This window comes from Carcharhinus amblyrhynchos, chromosome 14, assembly GCF_965287045.1.
Source record: "Carcharhinus amblyrhynchos chromosome 14, sCarAmb.v2.hapA, whole genome shotgun sequence".
Classification (NCBI taxonomy): Eukaryota; Metazoa; Chordata; class Chondrichthyes; order Carcharhiniformes; family Carcharhinidae; genus Carcharhinus; species Carcharhinus amblyrhynchos.
This window is the reverse complement of record NC_137337.1, coordinates 26263889-26288022: the sequence shown is the minus strand read 5'-3', so window position 1 is coordinate 26288022 and position 24134 is coordinate 26263889. Positions and strand designations below refer to the sequence as shown.

Below are 24134 nucleotides of genomic sequence, written 5' to 3'. Positions count from 1 at the left end.
GTCGAGGCTGAAAAATTAATTCCATGCTAATGCTTTAATATGTTCAATCCTAGCATCACACGACGCAGTTCAGTAAGTGTTCATTATTTGTACTGAAATGCGCTGGGCAGGCAGCACAAGAGCCTGTTCTAATCAGTGGCAAGCTCAGATTAAAACAGGAGCAGAAATTGGTGCATTTTCTCCACCCTAGTTTCTGGCTGTGAAGATTACAAAGCCAAGGCCCAGACAACTTACCACATAAAGGAGTGAAATCTACCACAGTGGCATAAGGAAGGACACAGTGTAACAGTATATTTGACAAGGACTACAGGGAAGCTCAATGTAAAACTGTATGGTACAGGAAGAGAATCCGGTCAGGAATTATGTAGAGGAGTGCACTCCTCCACCTCGACTTTCTCACCTCACCTGAAAAAATGTTACAGTGGACAGGTCACACAGTTCCAAGAGTACTGATAGCGATATGGCCCCTTGGTCCAGTTTTTCATGCAGAATGCATGACAGGACTTTCTCTGCAAGTTGGGCCTGGACACTGAGGCCCAGATTCTACTCAGCCATGGGCTGAGTTCAATTTTGTTTGCACATCGAGATTGTCCTCAAGCTAAAAAGAGATTAATTTTACTGTCTCCGGTAGCAAAGTGAGATCGGCAAAGTCAGCTCTGAACAGGGATCCATGCTGCCGCCTTCCTGATCAATACGCCTCAGTACCATCTTCTGATCAGTTTTTAAATTTACTTGTTAGTGTCACAAGTAGGCTAACATTAACACTGCAATGAAGTTACTGTGAAAATCCCCCAGTTGCCACACTCCAGCACTTGTTCAGGTACAGTGAGGGAGAATTTAGCATGGCCAATGCACCTAACCAGCATGTCCTTCAGACTAGGGGAAGAAACCGGAGCACCCGGAGGAAACCCACAGAGACACGAGGAGACTGTGTAGACTCCGCACAGACAGTGACTCAAGCCAGGAATCGAACCCGTGTCCCTGGCGCTGTGAGACAGCAGTGCTAACCATTGTGCCACCATGCCACCCAATCTTGACTGTCTTGAATCATAGAATCATAGAACCCTACAGTGCAGAAAGAGGCCCTTCTCCCATCGAGTCTGCACCAAACACCATCCCACCCAGGCCCTACCCCCATATCTCTACATATTATACCCACTAATCCCTCTAACCTACACATCCCTGGACACTAAGGGGCAATTTCGTAGCATGGCCAATCAACCTAACCCGCACATCTTTGAACTGTGGGAAGAAACCGGAGTACCCAGAGGAAACCCATGCAGACACAAGGAGAATGTGCAAACTCCACAAATCTTGAAGATTTGTACAAGATTATTTGATGCAGAACTGAGCCATTTTAATTTATTATGCAAGGGAGTCTTGTTGGAAATTATACCTTGCACAGACAGCCCATGTAGATTAAGTATCTACAGAGTGCATGCAGTGCTAATAAACAGTTCAAAACAAATCATGGAAATGCTCCACATATAATTTGATCTCACTGAAGGATTACATCTACTATAGTTGATTGCCAAGACCTAAGGTCATGTAAAACTGTTGCTGAAGACACAAAACAGCTTCCCTTGCACTGCTTCAATCTGCTGTTTGTGTGCATTTTTCATGCCGTATGCCTGAAGGTAGATTTCTGAATATTGTATCTGCTAGATAACCAGTTTAATGACAATGTGAACTGGCTGCTAAAAAACCAACTTCCTTTCTGGAAACTTTTAAAGAACAAACAAAGAACAGTATAGCACAGGAACATGGCCTTTGATTCTCCAAGCGTGCGCCGATCATGTTGTCCTATCTAAACCAAACTGCCTGTATCTCTCTGTTCCCCGTTTGTTCATGTGCCTATCTAGATAAGTCTTAAATGCCGTCAACCACCTCAATTGGCAGTGCATTCCAGGCCCCCATCACTCAGTGTGAAAACTTCCCCTGCACATCTCCACTGAACCTTTCCTCCTTATTATCTTCAACTTGTGCCCCCTCGTATTTCTGCCCCAGGAAAAAATCTTCCAACTGTTCGTCCTGTCTATATCTCTCTTTACTTTATAAACTTCTATCAGGTCGCCCCTCAGTCTCCATCTTTCCAGGGAGAACAATCCCAGTTTATTCAATCTCCCTTCATAGCTAATATCCTCCATACCAGGCAACATCCTGGTAAACCTTTTCTGTATTCTCTCCAAAGCCTCCACATTTTTCTGGTAGTGTGGTGACCAGAATTGGACATGGTATTCCAACGTTTCATATAACTGTAACATAATTTGCCAACTTTTATACTCGGTGCTCCGTCAGATGAAGGCAAGCATGCCATATGCTTTCTTCACCACCATTTCCACCTGTCCTGCCACTTTTAAGGATCTGTGGACTTCTACATCCAGGTTTCTCTGTGTGTCGATTTTCCTGATGGTTCTGCAATTTACTTTATAGCTCCCACCTGAATTGGACCTACCAAAATGCCTCCCCTTGCATTTGTCCAGATTAAGTTCCATCTGCCATTTCTCCACCCAATTTTCCAGCCTATCTATATCCTGCTGCATTGTCTAACCATTTTCATTAATATCCGCAACTTCAACAATCTTAATATCATCCACAAACTTGCTAATCAGACTGCCTACCTTTTCTTCCAAATCATTTGCATATATTATAAACAGCAGAGGTCCCAGTACCGATCCCTGCAGAACACCATTAGTTGCAGACCATCACCCTTCCACAGCTACCCTCTGACTCCTGTGGCCGAGTCAGTTCTGAATCCATCTAGTTAGTTCCCCCCGATCCCGTGTGATTTAATCTTTTACACCAGCCTGCTATGAAGGACTTTGTCAAACGCTTTACTAAAATATTTGACAAGGTCCCTTCCCCCAGAGGGAATTAATGACAGTAATTGTCATGGAAACAAAATGAATCAAGAATCTAACCAATTAGTACATGTTAGCGCCTGGATTAATCCATGCGAGACGTGGGTTACTTGCGAAATTCATCTTAATGTCTCAGATCATCCAAGCAGGAACAATGATGGTCAGAATGCCACTCTGTTTGTAAATTCTCCGACTCAGTTCTGCTGCGCATTTCTTTCATCACCTTCTGATCCCGGCTTTTACAGAAATGCATAGCGCAAGGTCCCTTGGGGAACTACATCGGAACAGTGTAGAGTCACGACAAGACAGAACGTGCCTCATTTTTATGGCACTAGCTGTTGTATGATAAGTTTCCAGGTTCAGTCTTTAAATGTTTGAATGAAGGGATGAGTGAGTGAATGGGTGAGGAGTGAATGGGTGAGTGAGTGAATGGATCAATGGGCAAATGGGTGAGTGAGCGAATGGGTGAGTGAGCGAATGGGTGAATGAATGAGTGAGTGAATGGATAAGTGATTGAGTGGGTGAGTGAGTGAACGGGGAGGGTATATGGTGAGGATGGGTGAGGTTAGTCAGGAGGGCAGTCGGTTGGGTACAAAGGTAGTCATGTCAGGTTGCGGGGGGAGGTAATTAGGTGGTTAGGAACAGTTGTCAGATCTCAGGGCTAACAGACCTGGTCAGAATGCTTGTCATTTAGTCGGGGGTAGCTGAGTGGTTGGGAGAGGTAGTCAGGTCAGGAGGTTGTCAGGTCAGTTAGTAAGATCAGTGGTTAGCTGGCTGATCAGAGGGGTGGTCAGGGGAGTTAATAATGTCTGGCTGGGGGTTTTGCCAAGCTTGGCCAGGTGTTGGAGGGTGTAGTCAGGGAGAGTAATTGAGTGGTCAGGGGTGAAGCAATCAGGTCTGGTCAGGGGGTGGGCTGGAGGGGGTAGCTGAGTGGGAATGACCAGGAAGAATAGTTGGGTGGCTGAAAGGGTGGGGGGGGTCATATTTGATTTGGGGGGGTGGGGTGGGGGGCTGCATTTAGTTGGTTCAGGATCGGAAGTTAGTCAGATGGCCAGAGGAGTAGGCGGGGGTCAGAGGGAGGTGCTCAGGGATTGGTGGGGAGAGGTGATGAGTGGGTATCAGTTGTTTAGTTATTCAGCGGTCAGTCTGGATTTTAATCTAGCGTTTCCTGGATAACTATTCAGGGAGTACAGTGGAACTGTCTGCAGCCTCTAACTCTAGTTCTGTGTTCAGGGTCCCAGGCGGAGTGGGGGATTGCCCATTGTACGTTGAAACTTTCTGAACAATTCCCACAGTGTCTCAGGATCCGGTCTCTGATGATCTGGAAACTGGAAGATCTGATCTCACGTGTTTGTATTCTAAATCACATATGTCATTAAAATCAAATGACTTTTGGTTAGATTGCAGTTGGAAATCTGGGAATGTCATTTTCTGGTTTATCAAAAAGACTGGGACAAGTCTGGAGTTAAATCAGGATTGTAAATGTTCATGCTCTGGGGAATCTCCTTGAGTTTTTCCTAGTCTTCCCCAGTATATGTTTTCACTCAAAAGTTTCCAGGCACTTTATTTTAATGCAATTGTCAATCCTCCTTTGATTTCTAATGCCACTCCATGCTGTGACTCATCACACATGATGCTCACTCACTTTCAGATGATTTTTTTTCAATGGCTGGAAGCCATCCTGCATTGAGATCTCATTACAGTCATTATTTATCATTGGAAATGCCACGGAATTCAGATGAGGATAACAGAGAAAGGTTTCACATTGTCTCCATCTGACCTATCCCCATTCCTCAGTTCTTGCTTGGCTAGTGATAGAACAAGCATCAACATATCAAATTCAGATTACATGGGCTACAGAGCACAGAAATGGGCCATTTGGCGCAAACGGTCCATGCCATTTGTTAATGCTCCACTTGAGCCTCCTACCACCTTTCCTCATCAGCATCTACAATCATAACCATCTGTTCTCTTCACTAGAGTCCTTTACTGGGAGGTCTTGCAGCGCCATGGGTTAGCACCCCTGCTTCTGAGGCTCTGGGTTGGAGTCCCACCCCAGGACGATGGCTGAGAATTGTGTGTTCATAATACGGCCAAACAGCTTACGTATAAATCTGTAAAATCCTTTCACACATGCCAATGGCTGGCAGTAAGAGTGGGAGAGACTCCTGGTCAGCCACACTTGATGTGGAGTGACGTCCCTCAAGCTATAAGCCCCTGGCGATAGACTAGTGACCTGTTCCGGGAATTATAAGCTATTAAACAGATGAAAGTCTGTCTTCATGCAGCACTAGGCGTGGGAAGAGATTAATATTCTTTATTAGCTTCCCTTAAATGCACCTGTACTTTTTACTTCAATCGTTCCCTGTGGTAGTGAGTTCCACGTTCTCACCACTGTCTGGGTGAAGAAGTTTCTTCTGGATTCCCTATTGGATTTTGGATGACTATCTTATATTGATGGCCTCTAGTTATTCTCTTCCTTACAAAGAAAGCACTCCAAAAACACTTGAGACTCAAGCATGAAGGGCAAAGCAGCTCATCCAGCACATTAAACATTCCCTCCCTTCTCCACCAGCTCACAGTGGCAGAAGTTGTGTACCGTATACAAGATGCACTGCAACAACCCATCAAGGCTTGTTTGACTCAACTCAATTCACATATAGGCCAGACTAGGAAAGGGTGGCAGAATTCTTTTGCTAAAGGACATTAGTGAAGCAGATGGGTTTTATTATCATCGTTTCTTCATCACCATTAGACTGGCTTTTAATTCCAGGTTATTAATGATTTCACCATCCACCAGTCACCATGGAGGGACCTGAACCTGTTTCCGCAGAGCTTTATCCTGGCCCTGTGTATTATGAGTCCAGTGACATTACCATTATGCTACTGCCTCCCCAGCTGCTGGCTTTGCCAGCTACTGCTGACATCCATGAACAAATAAAAGAAAAATTGAGTGATTGGTAATCTGCATATTATTCTTTAGAAGCTAAATATTGGCTCTCAGTTAGAAATATGTAATTAGTTGGAAGCTTAACAACATTCCCACTTTCAGATAGTGTATGTTCTGTGATGATTACAATAAAAGGATAAATATTAAACTTGTAAGACCATAAGAAATAGGAACAGGCGTAGGCTGTTAGGCCCCTCGAGCCTGCTTCGCCATTCAATAGGATGATGGCTGATCCAACATTCCTCACATCCCACTTTTCCACGTTCCAGTCCGTAACCCCGTGAAAGGTTTAAAAAATTTAAATTTAGGTGTGGATTCCATTTGGGCAAGCCATATCCCTGTTTTGGGAATGTGTCTGTTGGATCTTTTGGAAGGCAAAATCTCAATCGTTCTTTTTAAGGAGAGTCATAAAAGGAGAAAAAGAGAGGTAGAAAATTGGAGAGATTAAGGAAGAAAATCCCAGAGTTTAAGAAGCTAAAGTTTCACACAAAAAGAAAGATTAGTCTACGTGGGTTCCTTCCGGGTGCTCCGGTTTCCTCCCACAGTCTGAAAGACTGGTTAGGTGCATTGGCCTTGCTAAATTCTCCCTCAGTGTACCCGAAAAGGCGTCGGAGTGTTCACAGCAACTTCACTGCAGTGTTCATGTAAGCCTACTTGTGACACTAATAAATAAACTTTAGCTTTGTTTGTAAGGGGTGAGCATTATACTTTTAGTTACAGTTGTCATGATCCAAGTTAATTTTTTCCGGTTGTGATGTGGATTAAGGTGCAGGTTCCCTCCTATGGGTCTTAAATTTCCATAAATCATAAATAAAAGCAAGATGGGACAACTTGCAAGAAGTGCCACAGTGCTGCCTGCTTATTAAACATTTAGGAAGTTGCAAAAATTGAATTTTCAACTACTACATGGTTTGATTAAAAAAAAATGTAGTGAAGTGCAATAAGGCCCAAATAGTTTATCTGTAAACTCACCAGGGTATTAATTTGTATCGCACAGATGGTGATGGATAATCTTCAGGCTCACGATAAGCTGCTTTCGACCTTCCATTTCATCGAAAGCTCTTTATGTAATATTCATTAATTCTCTGCGTTCAAACACATTAATATGTAGAGACTGATTTGTCTTCTCAAATTGTTATTCATTCTAATTTCGCTTTGCCAGGTAGAAAGGTTCTATTAAAATCTGTGCCATGTTCTTCTCTGGCACCCTTTCCCCTCCCTCAGGTTGTTCTGAGGGGTTTTTTTGCAGTGAAATAGCTTAGAGCAACGTGCAGGATCTAAATGCCACCACTGATATAGCACCTTGAATGTAATAAGATGCTCCAATGCACTTCACAGGAACATTAACTGAGACATTTTGATGCTGGTCCATGTCAGGAGATATAAGGAAAGATTACTCAAAACTTGATCAGAGAGGTAGGTTTTTAAGGAGAGTCGTAAAAAGAGAAGTAGAAAGGTAGAGAGGTTAAGGAAGAAAATCCCAGAGCTTAAGAAGCTAAAGGCACACCCATCAATGGTGGAGCTATGAAAATCTGTAACGACAGCACCCACTATATATACATACTGGGCTGTACAGCTGGCTTGTGATGTGGAGTGACACCAACAACGTGGGTTCAATTCTTGTACCAGCTTAGGTTATTAGAGAGGGCCTTGCTTTCTCAACCTTGTCCCTTGAGTGAGGTGTAGTGATCTTCATACTAACTCATCACCAGTCAGCTCTCCCTCAAAGGGGAGAGCAGTCTATGTTCATCTGGGACTTTCCCTGTGCCCTACAGCGCTCTAACCTGGTAAAAACATCCCGAGATGTTTCACTGAAGTGTTATAAAATGACATTTTATACCGAGCCACATAGTTAAATATGAGGCAGGTGAGCAAAAGCTTAGTGAATTTTGATTTTAAAGAGCATCTTTAAAGAGAACAGAGAGGGGAGATGGTTAGGCCAATAATTTCAGAGCTTTGGGCCCAATGTGCAGCTAAAGACAAAGCCACCAATGCTGGAGTGAATTAAACCAGAGATAGTCAAGTGTAGGCATCAGGTCAGCTCAGGAAAGTGGAATGTTACTCAGGTAAAACTCAGTGGTCTTAGTGATAGCATGGAGATATAGACTGCAGCTCTTCTTATGGTCAAATGTGACATCAAAGGTGGGATGTTTGGCTCAGCCACGGACAGCTGTCAGGGGTAGGATGGAGGTTATTCACTTTGGAAGCAAAAACAAGAAGGCAGATTACTACCTGAATGGTTGTAAATTGGGAGAGGGGAGTGTACAGCGGGACCTGGGTGTCCATGTGCACCAGTCATCGAAGGTAAGCATGCAGGCGCAGCAGGCGGTAAAGAAGGCAAATGGTATGTTGGCCTTCATTGTGAGAGATTTCAAGTACTGGAGCAGGGATGTGTTGTTGTAATTATACAGGACCTTTGTGAGGCCACACCTTTTCTGAGGAAGGATGTTCTTGCTCTCAAGGGAATGCCGCGAAGGTTGACCAGGCTGATTCTCGAGATGGCGAGACTGATGTATGAGGAGCGATTGACGAGGTTAGGATTGTTTTCGGTGGAGTTCAGATGAATGAGGAGGGGATCTCATAGAGACTTATAAAATTCTAACAGGGTCAACAGGGTAGATGCAGAGTGGATGTTCCCGATGGTGGGGGGGCCCAAAACCAGGGGTCACAGTCTGAGGATTCAGGGTAGACCATTTAGGATGGAGATGAGGAGACATTTCTTCACCCAAAGAGTGGTGAACCTGTAGAATTCACTACTACAGGATTATAATTATACCTAGCCATCTCTTGAATATTTTCAATGTTTTGGCATCAACTACTTTGACAAATGGGATCAAAGGTTATGAGGAGAAAGCAGGATTAGGCTATTGAGTTGGATGATCATCCAGGGCCTTGATGAATGGCGGAGCAGACTCAAAGGGCTGAATGGCCTCTTCCTGCTCCTATCTTCTATGTTTCTATGTCCGTGGCTAGGGAATGGAGTTTGAGGTGAGGTTCAAAGACAAAAGCTTCAGTCTTCCCAATCTTCAGTTGGAGGAAATTTCTACTCGGCTAGGATTGGGTGTCAGCTAAACAGTCTGACCACATATACAGTGTAGTATGGTCATGGTCAGTGATGGTGAGGCAAAGGTGTTTGTCACAGCGTGCCTGTAAAAACTATTTCCAGATGCAGATAGATCCTGGGTGCAAGTATGGGGTAGAAAACCATTTCATAGAATCCCTATAGTGCAGAAGGAGACCATTTGGCCCATCAAGCCTGTACTGATAACAATTCCATCCAGGCCCTATCTCTGTAACCCCACGTGGATACTCTGCTAATCCTCCTGACACCAATGGTTCATTTAGCATGGCCAATCAACCTAACACACACATCTTCAGAATGTGGGAGGAAACCGGAGCACCCAGACGAAATCCATGCAGACAACATGTAAACTTCACACAAGGCTGGGATTAAACCCTGGTCCCTGGCACTGTGAGGCAACAGTGCTAACAACTGTGCCACATGTGATTCTCAAATGGATACCATTGGAATCAGGTAAGTGCAGCCCCCCTCAGTGCTGTGATGACAGGGAGAAGTGGAAGGATGATGGTGTTATCAGCCATGTGAGAGGTTGCAGACAAGCCAAGAAGGATCAGAAGAAATGGGTTACCTTTGTCATAGTCACATAGAGATTCAAACACGGAATTCCAGGAAAGATGGGCATGGCCACTGAAGGTAATAACAATTCAAGGAGAGGGATGTTGAAGACGGGGTGGAAATTTGCAGAGTTGGTGAGGCCATGAGTTATTTTTTGAGGAGGGGGTGATGATGACAGATTTGAAAGCAAGGGTGGGGTGAGGGGTGGCTGGCTGGGGGGCGGTGGGTGTTCAGAATCTGAGCAGAGAGAACAAGTCACAAATGTTAGGTGACACAGGGGATAGGAAAGGAAATTTTGTGATTAGCAATTTGGTGAGAATAGGGTCATGGGAGCAGGCGATGGGTCTCGTGGACTAGATAAGTTCAGAGAGGGCATGAGGGGAGAGACACCACAGAATGGTGTTAGTCCTGGGATAAGGTGGGGGAGAAGATGGGTAACTGTTGAATCTTAGAGGAGGTTTGGCCAGCTAGTCTAAGAGAAGTGCTGAAGCAGCTCTACTCAATCTTAATAACAAAGAAGCTGATGTGTTCTTCGCACTTGTTGGAAGTAATGATGGTGGAGACAGGGAAGAATGATTGAAGAAGATGGTTTATAGCAGAGAAAAGAAACCGGGGGCTATTTTACCATTTAAGGATCCTGGAGTAGTGAGTAGTTTTGACAGATGAGAACTAGTTGAAGTAACACTTTAAGTGGACCAGCTAGATTTGGTAATGAATGGCTAATGCAGTTGTCAGCACAGTGGTTAGCACTGCTGCCTCACCCATGCCAGGGACCCGGGTTCAATTTCAACCTCAGGTCACTCTCTGTGTGGAGTTTGCACATTCTCCCTGTGTCAGTGTGGGTTTTGTCTGGGTGCTCCACTTTCCTCCCGCAGTCTGAAGATTTGCAGGTTAGGTTGCCCCATGTTAAATTGCCCCTGACTGTCAAGGGAACTAGCAGGGTAAATGCAAAGGGCCACAGGGATAGAGCCTGGGTGGGATTGTTGTTGGTGCAGGCTTGATGGGCCAAATGGCCCCCTTCTACACTGTAGAAATTCTATGATTCTTTATCAGTTCAATTCTGTGTCCCTTGTGTTAGGAACCAGATCAGAAACTCCAAGGTATATTTTGATGTCAGGCTAGACCCAACTATTTTAGAATTTGGCATTAGTGTGAGCATAAGGTGTTTCACTCCAGGTGTAATTCTATTATCCCACCAGGAAGTTTTATCGAAACAAACTTTAATTTAAAAATATGGTTTAACTATAATAAAAAGAATTAGTGCAACTTTTACCAATTGAAATACTTAAACATGACAAGATACAACTCTTAAGTACTCGTGTACTTACTAGTTTCAATTTAAGCAATATTCCTCATTGTCCCTAAAATTGCCCCTCAGTGTCAGGGGGATTAGTAGGGTAAATATATGGGGTGATAGGGATAGGGATAGGGCTTGGATGGGTTTGTTGTTGGTGCAGGCTCGATGGGCCGAATGGCCTCCCTATGCACTGTAGGGATTCTGTGTTTCTTCTTTCTTTGATAGATGTAAACTGCTCTCCAAAATCAGGTAGTAAACAACAGGCTTACACACTGGTATATAAGCTGCTGATCCTCGAGCCTCCAGAACACCTCCAGAGAGAAATATCTATTTTCTAGCGGGTTCCACATGACAGCCTTCATAGAGAAAAAAAAACACCTGCTCCTTGCAGATCCAAGCAGAAAACTGCCTGCTTGTCTCTATAAACTTAGCTCCTCCCCGTAGCACATGACCCACTCGACTCAATCAACCTAATGAAACTGTGCTCTGGAACCCAAGGGGACAACCCGAAAAATAAACTGCATTAGCTCAGATGAAAACAAATACCCCAACAACTAGGATAAATTATTCTTCCGCATTCTCCACTTGCAGGCTGCCTGAAATAAATCAGCATCATAAGCCAAAGTTGAATTTTAAACATATCTTTCACAAGAAACATGACACAAATACATTTATTAAAGGCACAATATTGTCACACTGAGATGTCATGGAGCAGAATTGAGAGGCGTACTGGGGGAATGGTCATGGTAAGACAAATGGTTTTAATGGGACTAAGTGATCAACGGTGTAGGTGAGGGATGTGGTCAAGCATATTGTGGTGAATGGAAGATAGAAGGTTTCATAGTTTAATTGTTTAATAGTTTAGGAAGTTCAGTTCTAAGTGAGTTGGGAGGAACTTTTTTTCTAAAGGAAAGTCGAATTAGAGAGAGAAGAGGAATGTGGGTGGCGAGACATACGAGGAACTGATCAGAGTTGACCTTACCTGTGATGAACAGGTGGGTAAGAGGCCAGAGTTGAAGGCATGCAGAGATCTCAGAGGGTTGCAAGACTGAATTAGGCTACAGAGAAAGGAAGGCAGAGGACATGGACAGCCGTGAAAACCAGGATGAGAATTTTAAAACCAAGGCCTGCCAATGGTACATAATTCAACCGATACAAATTAAACAAATAGCCACTCAATCAGAGTGTGCATGAAGGATCGAAGATGATGGATTTGACAAATTGCTTCAGCTTTCAACAAGGGAAGATTTCTTCATAAATAAAAATAAACGGCTGCAGATGTTGAAATCTGAAACAAAAACAGGAAGTGCTGGAATATCCCAGTGGGTCGGACAGCATCAGCGGAGAGAGAACAGAGCTAATGTTTCGAGCCTGGATGACCCTTCATCAGACCCTTTGTTTTGTCATGCTGCTCTTGTTTCTATCTTGTGCTTCTTTAAAAATAGGAAACAAATTGATTTTAGTCCATAGCCATGGGGGCGGCACGGTGGCACTGCTGCCTCACAGCATCAGGGACCTGGGTTTGATTCCCGACTTGGGTCACTGTCTGTGTGGAGTTTGCAAGTTCTCCCCATGTCTGTGTGGGTTTCCTGTGGGTGCTCCAGTTTTCTCCCACAGTCTGAAAGATGTGCTGGTTAGGTGGATTGGCCCAAACAGGCGCCAGAGTGTGGCGACCAGGGGAATTTCACAGTAACTTCATTGCAATGTTAATGTAAGCCTTACTTATGACAAATAAATACATTTTTAAAAAAAGATTAGGTGCATTCGCCATGCTAAATTCTCCCTCAGCATGCCAGAACAGATGCCAGAGTGTGGCAACTAGGGGAATTTCACAGTAACTATATTGCAGTGTTAATGTAAGCCGACTTGTGACACTAATAAATAAACTTTAAAACTTTGAATGCAGGGTTTCATTTCTAGCACAGTATAGTTCTCCAACAATCTGTGTGTCTTCTCCTGCATTTTATAACTTCAGAGTAGATACAACATGATATTTTCATGCCAACTAATTTAAAAGCTAGGCAGAATAGTAAAGAACTTCTTTAATGGAAAACTGTTGAGGCAAATGGGGCCCAGCCATACAGCATCTTTTGGGTCACTGAGACTTGTTCAATCTGTGACCATCAACTCAAAATATTTTAAACATCACCTTGAAAATGTGGGAACATTAATAACTATGATGTTACTCAATGGAAGTCAATTAATTGGGTATAAAATTTGGCAAGTTATATTACAACTGTATAAAACTTTACTTTGGCAGTGTTTGGAATATTGAATGCAGTTCTGGTCACCACACTACCAGAAGGATGTGGATGCTTTGGAGAGGGCGCAGGGAAGGTTTACCGTGATATTGCCTGGTTTGGAGGCTTTTAGGTGTTTGGTGAGGTTGAATAAACCCAGATTGTTTTCACTGGAAAGACGAAGTCTGAGGGGTGACATCCTGGAAGCCCTGGATGAACCTGTATCAGAGGTCACCATTGCAGACGTCAGGGCAGCTTTCTCGAAGGTCAACCCACGGAAAGCAACTGGCCCGGATGGGGTACCCAGACGAGTGCTCAGATCCTGCACGGATCAGCTGGTGGGGGTATTCACAGACATCTTCAACCTCTCTTTACAACACTCTGAGGTCTCTATCTGCTTCAAGAAGGTGACCTCATCCCAGTCCAAAAAAAAACCAAGCAGCGTGCCTTAATGACTATTGTCCGGTGGCTCTGACGTCCATCATTATAAAATGTTTTGAAAGACTAGTCATGGCAGGAATCAATTCAAGCCTCCTGGACTGCCTGGATCCACTACAGTTCACCTATCGCTACAATGGATCCACGGCAGACGCCATCTCCCTGGCCCTGCACTCAACCCTGGAACACCTAGATAACAAGGACACCTATGTCAGATTCCTATTTATTGATTACAGCTCAGCCTTCAACACCATTATTCCCACAAAACTGATCTCCAAACTCTGTGACCTGGGCCTCGGCTCCTCCCTCTGTGACTGGATCCTGAACTTCTTAACCCACAGACCACAATCAGTGAGGATAGGCAACAACACCTCCTCCACGATCATTCTCAACATTGGTGCCCCACAAGGCTGTGTTCTCAACCCCTTGCTATACTTCTTATATACCAATGACTGTGTGGCCAAATTCCCCCAACTCAATTTTCGAGTTTGCTGATGACACCACCATAGTGGGTCGGAGCTCAAACAATGACAAGACAGAGAACAGGAATGAGATAGAGAACCTGGTGAACTGGTGTGGTGACAATAATCTTTCCCTCCATGTCAACGAAGGAGATTGGCATCGACTTCAGGAAGCATAAAGGGGAACATGCCCCTGTCTACATCAATCGGGACGAAGTAGAAAGGGTTAAGAGCTTCATGTTTTTAGGTTTCAGGTACCAACAAACTATCCTGGTCCCGCCATGCTGACGCTATGGTTAAGAAAGTTCACCAATGCCTCTACTTTCTCAGAAGTCTGGGGAAATTTGGCATGTCAGCTATGACTCACATCAACATTTGCAGATGCACCACAGAAAGCATTCTTTCTGGTTGTATCACAAGTTGGTATGACTCCTGCTCTGCCCAAAACCACAACAAGCTACAAAAAGTCGTGAACGTAGCCCACCATCATGCAAACCAGACTCCCATCCATTGACTCAGTCTACACTTCCCACTGCCTCAGAAAAGCAGCTCATATAATTAAGGATCCCGAGCACCCCGGACATTCTCTCTTCCATCTTCTTCCATTGGGCAAAAGATACAGAAGTCTGAGGTCGCGCACCAATTGACTCAAGAACAACTTCTTCCCTGCTGTCGTCAGACATTTGAATGGGCCTACCTTGCGTTAAGTTGATCTTTTTCTACACCCTAGCTATGACTGTAACACTACATTCTGCACTCTCTTGTTTCTTTCTCTATGAAGGGTATATTTTGTCTACATAGCATGCAAGAAACAATGCTTTTCGCTGTATGTTAATACATGTGACAGTAACAAATCAAATCAAAGACCTGACAGATGTCTATAAAATTATGAGAGGCAAAGAAAGGGTGAACAGTCAGAGGCTTTTTTCCCAGGGTGGAAGAGTCGACTATAAGAAGGCACAGGTTGAGAGATAATAAGTTTAGGGGAGACATGCAGGGAAAGCTTTTCATTCAGAGGGTAATAGATGCCTGGAACCCGCTGCCAACGGAGATGGTGGAAGCAGGCACATTAACAATGTTCAAGGTGTATCCTCATAAGATTAGGAGGCGAATAAAGGGATAGAAACTGTGTATCGGCACAAGCTTGGTGGGCCGAAGGGCCTGTTCCTGCGCTGTATTGTATTTTGTTCTCTTTGTTTTCATACATGGGGAATAGGGATAGTGAACAGGCAAAGTTAAATGAAACCTTTCTCTTTTCGTTAACTGCCAGTTGGGAGTGTGATAGAAATTTGGGTGAGGGGAATTTCTACCGATGTTACTTTGCAGCTCCAAGAATTCAATGTTTTTTTGATTAGTATTGATAATTCAGGGCACCTCCAACAGATGATTTCCATTTTCCTCCATTTGAAATGCATTTGTGAAGTCCTTCAGTTAATTTAATATTGTGTGACTGGAAGTTGCTCCGATTGTTTTGTGTGTACAAATGCAATACATAATGGAGCAAAATGTGTGCATGAGCATGTTTCTGCTTGTTCATTTTTGTCTTAATTATCATATTACTTTAGAGGACTTTCCACTTGTGATTTTTCCATGCCATTTCAAAGAAAGGGGTCACTCAAGCGTTCGTAACCACAATGATGTGAGAAAAAGTAATCACACACAAAATTATATACTTTTTAACACCGCCTAACAGTTTGGTTGCGCTGCAAAATGCCAGGTTTAACATTTAATTTGACATTCTTCCTCTGCTATTGCGATTGGTATAAAATTATAGCACATCAGTGATTTTTATTCTATACACCTGTAGTTTGTACAGTGTTTGGCCTTACTTGGGAACCAGAATTAAATTATAACGGTTATCTTGTATTGACTAATGAATTTCCACTTATCTACTTCTCATATTAAAATATAACTATCACAGAGGTATTTACCTGGTAGCATCAGACATTTAATTGAAATTAAAATGAGCTTTGATTCCACTGAGAAATCCAAGAATCTTTACATAGGATCACATAGGATATGCAGCACAGAAACTAGATAGGGAAGTCAGAAACAGGCCATTCAGCCCAAACAGTCCAGGCCGCTTGAACTACCTCCCATCTTTCCACTTTGAAATCGACAATTGTAACCCTCTATTCCCTCATACCCTCTATACTTGTCTAGCTTCTTCCGAACCTCATCTACACTTCAACCACTTCTGTGCTAGTGAGTTCAACATTTTGGGTCAAGAATTTTCTTCTGAATTTCCTATTGGATTTTTTGTTGACTTGTGTTAACGGCTCTGGGCAAAGTTTAAAGTTTTAGTTTATTTATTAGTGTCATAAGTAGGCTTATATTAACACTGTAATGAGGTTACTGTGAAAATCCCCTAGTCACCACACTCCTGTCCCCATTTAAAGGGTGCCATTAAACCCCGAGTTTCACTCTGGGGAGATGGGGGAGCAGGATAGAATCAGGTCTATTGACTCTGGAAGCAGATCCCAGACTGTCACAAGGCAGATGGATTAAAAGGTCCATCTTGGTTCTCTGGGACATGAACTCAACTGTTTTAGAAGCTGTCAGAGCCTCTGGCCCTCACAGCTCCTCACTTCATACCCAACAACATGTCCATCCATTCTATTTCATGGTCCCCACCCACCCCATGCTCCCTCTTAACCCTCCTTAGTCCCTTAATGCCAACCCATCCCCCTTATACCTCCAATGCCACCTCCGTAGCCACTCACTTAGTATCCACCACGGGCAGACTTCAAGAGCCATATAGAGGTGAACAAAACTGATAACAATCTCGTACAGTTGTCATTCATGCGCATTCGATCATGAATAAACTCCGGTTCATGAAGCCCATTAGAAGCTGTTGAATGTCCTCAGGTGACAAATCCCTTATTAAAAAATAGCAAGTTTGTCATTTTGGGTCACCACTTCTGTTCAGATCCCCCATAAAAGACAACTGTGAACTCGGAAACTCTGCTGAAGTATTTGTAACTTTTGAAACTCAGCCAAGCATTGATAATGAAATAACAATAGGCCTTGGGAAAAGACCACTCCACAAACAGATACTTTTTTTTCTAACTTAAACCAGATGACCGATCAATCAAAGCAGCCCAGAGCATTTTTTAACTCTCACTGACAACTTAAGTCTGTTTATTTTTATATTTAATAAACTTCTAATCATGTCACTTAAGCAGGCATAATCTGTTCTCCAAAAGCATTTATGTTCCATCAATTCATGACTCCCAGGAGTTCCTGCAACAGCCAAAAATAGGGTCTGATTGAACTCAACATTAGGTTCAAATGTTGAGTTTCAGTTTCCCACTTGAGTGAATCACACCCTATGCCCTAACAGCAAAAATTTACACCACGGTCCAACTCACTCTTTTAAGGAGCCTTTCTGACTCTGTGAAAATCCGACCCAAAGTTTCTGTGAATTTATGATTTATTTGAGTCTCAACAGTGCAGCATGGCAAAGACTTGCATTTAAATCATGCTTTCAGCCATGCCAAAATGTTTAACAGCCAATCAAATACTTTTCTATTGAATGGTAGTCACTGGTATAATGTTGAATGCAAAACTTTTATCATGTGTAGTCTATTGTACATAATACTAAATGTGAAAATGTTGTAGTCATGGGAAACACTTGCCATTGAGACTGCATATACCTGCCAACTTTATTTTCTTTTTGACAATGCCAACTCATTGTTAATCCATTCAGGCTGTTCAATACTTGGCAAGAAAATTAGTTCATAAAAGAATGTTAATTTCAAAAAAGTTTGATGACGCAAAGAATGACAGTGAATGTAAGGTGGTGTTTCAAATCTTGGACTCCCACCAGCACTCGACGAGTAATCTAATTTGTTCCGATAATTTATGGCACTATCCAAACCGTTCACTGTCAAGTCACCTACTTCCTATCCTTGCTCAGTAAATATGTGCATGCATCAAGAAAACCGCAGAGAAAAAGGGAGGTAAAAGCTTTTTTTATATAAGTGTGTTCATTAAATATTATTTAAGAAGCAGGCAGTGAATGTTTCTGAGGTCCGCAGTGTGCTGAGCTAGGCATCAAACGAGCTTTTGAAGTTTACTGCAGATTATACAGAAATGGAAATGCACCAAGTCAGATGATGGTGTCGGAAAATTCAAAATGATTTCCAATAACCTAAATATTTGAGAAGGTTTGAAATGCAAATGCCACAGAATTCTAAAGGCATTGTTACGTTTGCACATCATTAACTTTTCACAAAAGACAGGCTTGATATGACATTGGAATTTGTGTGAATAGCAAAGCAAGGGCTTATTCTCCACTTCTAGTTACAGCTAATCCCTGATATCAGTGGAGCCATATGGGGCAGTGAATGTGGAAAACCAATGTGTTTCCAAGGACTGTTAGAGTCAGTGGAGAGACAATTAAGCAAGCAAATGCACTATTCCCTGATCACATATCTGCCATTGTTTGGACGTGGAGTGTCATTTGTTGAGGTGCAGGAAGGCTTCATGCCTGCCTATCCTTTCAAAGTGACTAAGCAAGTACCCTTTGCGGAGAAGGAGTTTTAAAGAGGCATCTCATGAAGTCAATTGAAGGCCGCTTGTTGCAAGTTCTTTAAGTAGCTCAGTTGTTTGTAGATCTCCACCTTTTACCTCTGGGGAGAGGCAATGCTATTGAGGTTATAGGGGAGGGAAAATAACTGACTTTCTTTCCCTCTTGTAAATTCCCCTTATTCATTGAAGTGCGCCATCTGAAGCGTGACAGACACCATCAAATGCAAGAGACTGAATATGTTGAAGACAAGGGGTGGGATTTTCCAGCTGCGCTTGCTCCAAGGCTGGAAAATCCTACCCGAGCCTTTGCGCAGTCCATGTTCTGCCCACTACGATTCCCGTGGCAGGCAGAGTCAGAAAAATTCTGCCCTGAATCTGGTGCTTTGATGCAGCAAGCTCCTTGTCAGGTTACAGTTGCATTGTCCTATTCACAGTTTAGCACTCCTGTAGGCTTACTTGTCCATTTGAAGCACTTTATAAAACCTCGATGTTTAAAGTGCTAATTGATTACGTTAACTATGTTGACTAAAATTCACAAACCCTCCAGATGAAGGGCGGCACAGTAGCACAGTGGTTAGCACTGCTGTTTCACAGCTCCAGGGACCTAGGTTCGATTCCCGGCCTGGATCACCGTCTGTGTGGAATTTGCACATTCTCCTTGTGTCTGCATGGGTTTCCTCCGGGTGCTCCACTTTCTTCCTACAGTCCAAAGATGTGCAGGTTAGATTGATTGGCCATGCTAAAAATTGTCCCTTAGTGTCCTGAGATGCATAAGTTAGGGGGATTAGCAGGTAAGTGTGTAGGGATATGAGGTAGGGCCTGGGTGGGATTGTGATTGGAGCAGAGTGAATAGGCCAAATGGCCTCTCCATGCACTGTAGGGTTTCTGTGTTCTATGAAAGTTGTCTCAATTCTTTCCTGAAAGTAGCCATGGCCATTTGGGTAGATAATCAATCCAATGTACGAACAATCTCTGAGTCGTGTCCCCAACTCTGTTGGACCATATTTCTGGAGGCTTTACAATGTGGCTTCTTTCCTCCTCCTACCTTGCTTCATGCCATCACCACTGATTGTTTAAATGTCCATTCTCTAAGTGCACTGCCTCCTCACATTGATGCGAAAAGCAAATAGATTTCAGTTTCCAATTGGATGATTTTTGGATCCCAATCAAACAGTCGGTTTTCTCCTGGTCCGCTACTTTTAAAGCCACTCAACAAAAAAAAAGGCATTCAAAGAATGTTTCTTTGAAACTACAATTTTTTTTGTAATGTTTCTCCAAATGTACTCCCAGTTTGCCCACAGTAGCGTCCTGCATGGAGATTATCCCTTAATTCCGGAGGACTACAGGGCAAACGTGAAGGATTGACAACCTTATCTCTGGGTAACAGTTAACCTGAAGTTATTAAGAGACGGAGTCACCCTTTTGTTCCTGTATCATGTTGAAGCAGATTGGATTGTATTTCTGCAGCAAGCTTGTTTCACCTGGAGGGAAATCTGTAGTCACTTTCAGATTCAGAGCCAACAAATTAAAGGCTTTGTGTTTTCAAATTTTTGATTCGGTCTGGAAAGGGAATTAAGACAGATGAGGTTAAAATCTGTAAAGCTCAGTTTAACGTCTGTGTTTAGTGAGAAAGTCAATGATTATGTATATTAAGTATTATGATTCCGGCTTGGTAGATTATCCCATTTATTTTTATTTAGAGACATGGATGAACAGAGTCACAGGACCGTCTATTAACTTTTAACAAAATAGCAGAGCATTGATTTAACAGGGAAAGATTAGTTATAATATGCTATTCCTTCACCCCCACTTATTTCAAAGTTAAAGTTTATTTATTAGTCAGAAGTAGGTTTACATTAACACTGAATTGTAATTACTGGGAAAATCCCCGAGTCACCACACTGCAGCACTTGTTCAGGTACACTGAGGGAGAATTTAGCATGGCTAATGCACCTAACCAGCACGTCTTTTGGCCTGTGGGAGGAAACCAGAAAACCCGGAGAAAACCCATGCAGACATGGGGAGAACGTGCAGACTCCGTGCAGATAGTGACCCAAGCCGGGAATCAAACCCGGGGTCCCTGGTGCTGTGGGGCAGCAGTGCTAACCACGGTGCTACGGTGCCACCCCATCTTTAATGATGTATTACAGATTTATAAAGATAATGCATTTACACTATTTATCTTACACTCTCCGGTTCTCAGTAAGTGCACTGTCCATGTGAACCACTTGGCAAACTGTGCTCAGACACACCGCAGTCTGAAACCAAGCGACAGGTACCACCCAAGTAATTTCAGTGGATTGCTCATCCAATCCCCCCAAATGCTTGTTACACTGTGAGCCAACAAAGGTTGGCTGCAAAGTGAGGGGGGGATGGGGAAGTGTTAGGGGGAGAAAGCCAAAGGAATGAGGGCAGAAATGTGGGAAATGGGGTGTAAGGGACACAGCAGGGACATAGTTGAGGGCAGATCCTGCAATACAATGCACATATATCCTGCGATTTACCTAAAATAAATCCAGGTGCCAAACTCACAGGAAAATGGGAGATTTTCCCACCCATTTATTGGGTGCGCTGACTTTTGATAAGTTACAGTACTCTCAGCACTACAGATTTAGAAGGATAATGCACGTTACACAATTTATCTTACAGGAGAATCATGCTAGCAGAGAGGGTGGGGCCTAATCCCGCTGGAGAGATAGACAGCAGAGTGCTCAGTATACTGGGAAATCAATTGGCATGCCTCCCCCTCCAGTCGCCAACCTCCTAATCGCCACCCCTGAACCCTCCCTTCCCCCCAGACATTACATCATAAATAATAGCCTGGGAAGTGATGATTGATTCATACGCCTCCATGCATCTCCCAATACCGGATTTCCAGCGCCATCAGCTCCATGCTGGAAATCGGCGTGGAGCTGACTAACGTATGCAGCAGGTCATTCGAATATAATTTTGATCCTATTAGTAGACCAAGGACTGAAGTCTCCAGGCCCATTAGCTTTTCCCTTCCCCACCCAACACACAGTTACAGTTCCTCCCCACTTGTGGGAACTGATGGAATGACCCTGCTGGAGTGAAGGGAGGGTGACCAAGCCCCCCGCACCCCCCCCCCCCCCCCCACCCCGCCAGAAGATTGGGTGCTGGGATGGTGGTGGGGGTGGAGGGGAGGCAGGTGGGGAGGTGTTTGTCATGCTTCCTATGCTGGGAAGGGAATTTATTGATTTTGCTTCAATGGTGGAGATCAATGGCTATATTCTTACTCAGTTGTAGGTTTGGGGCAGAGATACATAACTAAATTCCAGTCTGGGAGAAGAAGCAGGATGTTCGTTTGGGATTTCAATTCATTTGAGGTTGGTCATCTTGTTTCCTGCTTCGTGAAGGCTGATACCAAGGTTTGATGTTTACCCACAATCATTCACATTGACTTTGGGGTTTTGGTGTTTGACTGTAATTCACAGTTAAAAGTCAGAATGTTTATTCCAGAGTCGAAATGTCCAATACTAGAGGGCATGTACTTAAGGTGAGAGGGGGAAAGTTCAAAGGAAATGCGAGGGGTAAGTTTTTTAGTGCAGAGAGTGGTAGGTGTATGGAACCACTCTGCCAGGGGTGGTGGTGGAGGCCGTTATAATTGGGGCGTTTAAGGGCCTTTTAGATAAGCACATGAATATGTAAGGAATAGAGGGATATGGACCAAGGGCAGACAAAAGGGATAAGTTTAATTTGCCAAAATGTTCAGCACATCATCATGGGCCGAAGGGCCTGTTCCTGTGCTCCACTGTTTTATGCTCTATGTAATAATTGAGAGCAGGTAACGGAAGTGTTTTTTTTAGTATTGTCATGTAACATTAAGTGCTGCTCCATCATAACTGATCACGTTACACTGGGCAGGATTTTATGGCCTTGCTCATCCCAAAACCGTAAAATCCTGCCCGAGGTCAATAGATCTTCCCATTATCCAACCCTTATCTGATTCCCACTAGTAAAATTGAGGCATTATGTTTACAATGTCTCTAGCAGACATAGTGACCGGAATTTTACCGTCCTGGGAATTGGTAAGGGCGAGGGGTGGACCATGGAGAGGTCTGTTGACCTCAGGTGGGATTTTTCCGGTTTCTGGGACAAGCGAGGTTGTAAAATCCCACCCATAATATTGGCAATCCTGCAATCCTGCAATTGCTCACTATTGATAGTGACATACATCTCATACTGTATTTACACCAATAATATCCCTGAGGGATATTATTTAATTGATCGCATTCATCTTTATAATAAAGGTGAACTGAACTCTAACTTGGTTTGCAGATGCAGAATGTCAAATCATTCAAATTAATTAATGGTGTGGGATTATTTGGACCTACCAATCAACTGTGGTAGAAAATCCTCGAGCTGTTTAATTTTCCTTACGCATGAAGCTTTACCATATTCACAGGCTGGTGTGTCTCTTAACAGGGAAGCACATACCCATGAAATTATAATATTTGAAGAAACGATAAACAGTAATTGAATTCCGAGCTGAGAGTTGCTTTACTGACTGCAGGGGAGTTTTAAATCTAAAATGCATTGACAGCAACTTCCCCGATATGGAACAAGATCTATTTTCTCACTTGGTTTAACCAATTGGGTATCATTTGTCCCAGGTGATGGTCTGAGGTTCCACTGAATTCAGATGAGCAGATTACTTTTACTGCTGTCGCTGGGAGAACGAGGTTCCTTCAGTTCTACCGCTGAGTTATCAAATACTTCCAATCCTACAGCCGGGTTTTATTTGAACAGGAGCTGTGTGACGCTTTTTCAAGTGCAGAGAAAGTGTGCATCCTGCAGAACAGCCCTGGTGCCAGGGAGGCAGTGGTGCACTGGTATTGTTACTGGACTCGTAATCTAGCGACCCAGGCCAATGCTCCAGGGACCTGGGTTCAAATCTCACCACAGCCGATGGTGAAATTTGTATTTAATTAAAAAATCTGGAATTAAAAGTCTGCTGATGACCATGAAACCATTATTGATTGTTATTTCAGTAATGTGGTTGACTCTTAAATGCCCTCTGAAATGGAGAGCAGTAAGGGAAGGGCAATAGGGAAACCCAGCCACTGATGCTCACATCCCATAAATGAATATCTGGTTAATTCTCTGGTAGCATCGTGAATACAAATGTAAATGCACCTTTTATTAGTTGCCATGTTTTCATTGTTTCTGCACTGAAATTTATAACTCACACAGGTAGCTGTGTCATAAGAACATAAGAACTAGGAGCAGGAGTAGGCCATCTGGCCCCTCGAGCCTGCTCTGCCATTCAATAAGATCATGGCTGATCTTTTTGTGGACTCAGCTCCACTTACTCGTCCGCTCACCATAACCCCTTAGTTCCTTAACTGTTCAAAAATTTATCTATCCTTGCCTTAAAAGGAGTGTCAGGAGAATTAAACCTGTGAATTTGTTTCTAACAGTGAATCAATGTACCTTCGAACTCTGGAATTCCAGCTTTTACCATTCCAAATGATCTTGACACTTACATTCCTAATCGCCGCCCTCTTGCCTGCATGGGCCAGCTAAACGTACTCCCCCCCCCCCCACCCCCTCCCCAATCCCAGAATGCACAGTCCCTGTCTCCTTCAAGCTCCACCTCCTCCCAGTAGGCTATGCCCCTGTGGGCCTCATCCCCTTGACACTGCGCGATGTTCAGTGGGCACTGCCAGTGTGCCAGGTTGCCCGTGCCAGGTTGC

The 24134-nt window shown here is 43.5% G+C and overlaps 1 protein-coding gene across 2 annotated transcripts in view; it reads left to right on the top strand.

Moving 5' to 3' along the window:
• mdga2a (MAM domain containing glycosylphosphatidylinositol anchor 2a) overlaps positions 1 to 24134 on the top strand; it is a 769467-nt gene that overhangs the window by 640719 nt on the left and 104614 nt on the right. The window lies entirely within an intron of this gene.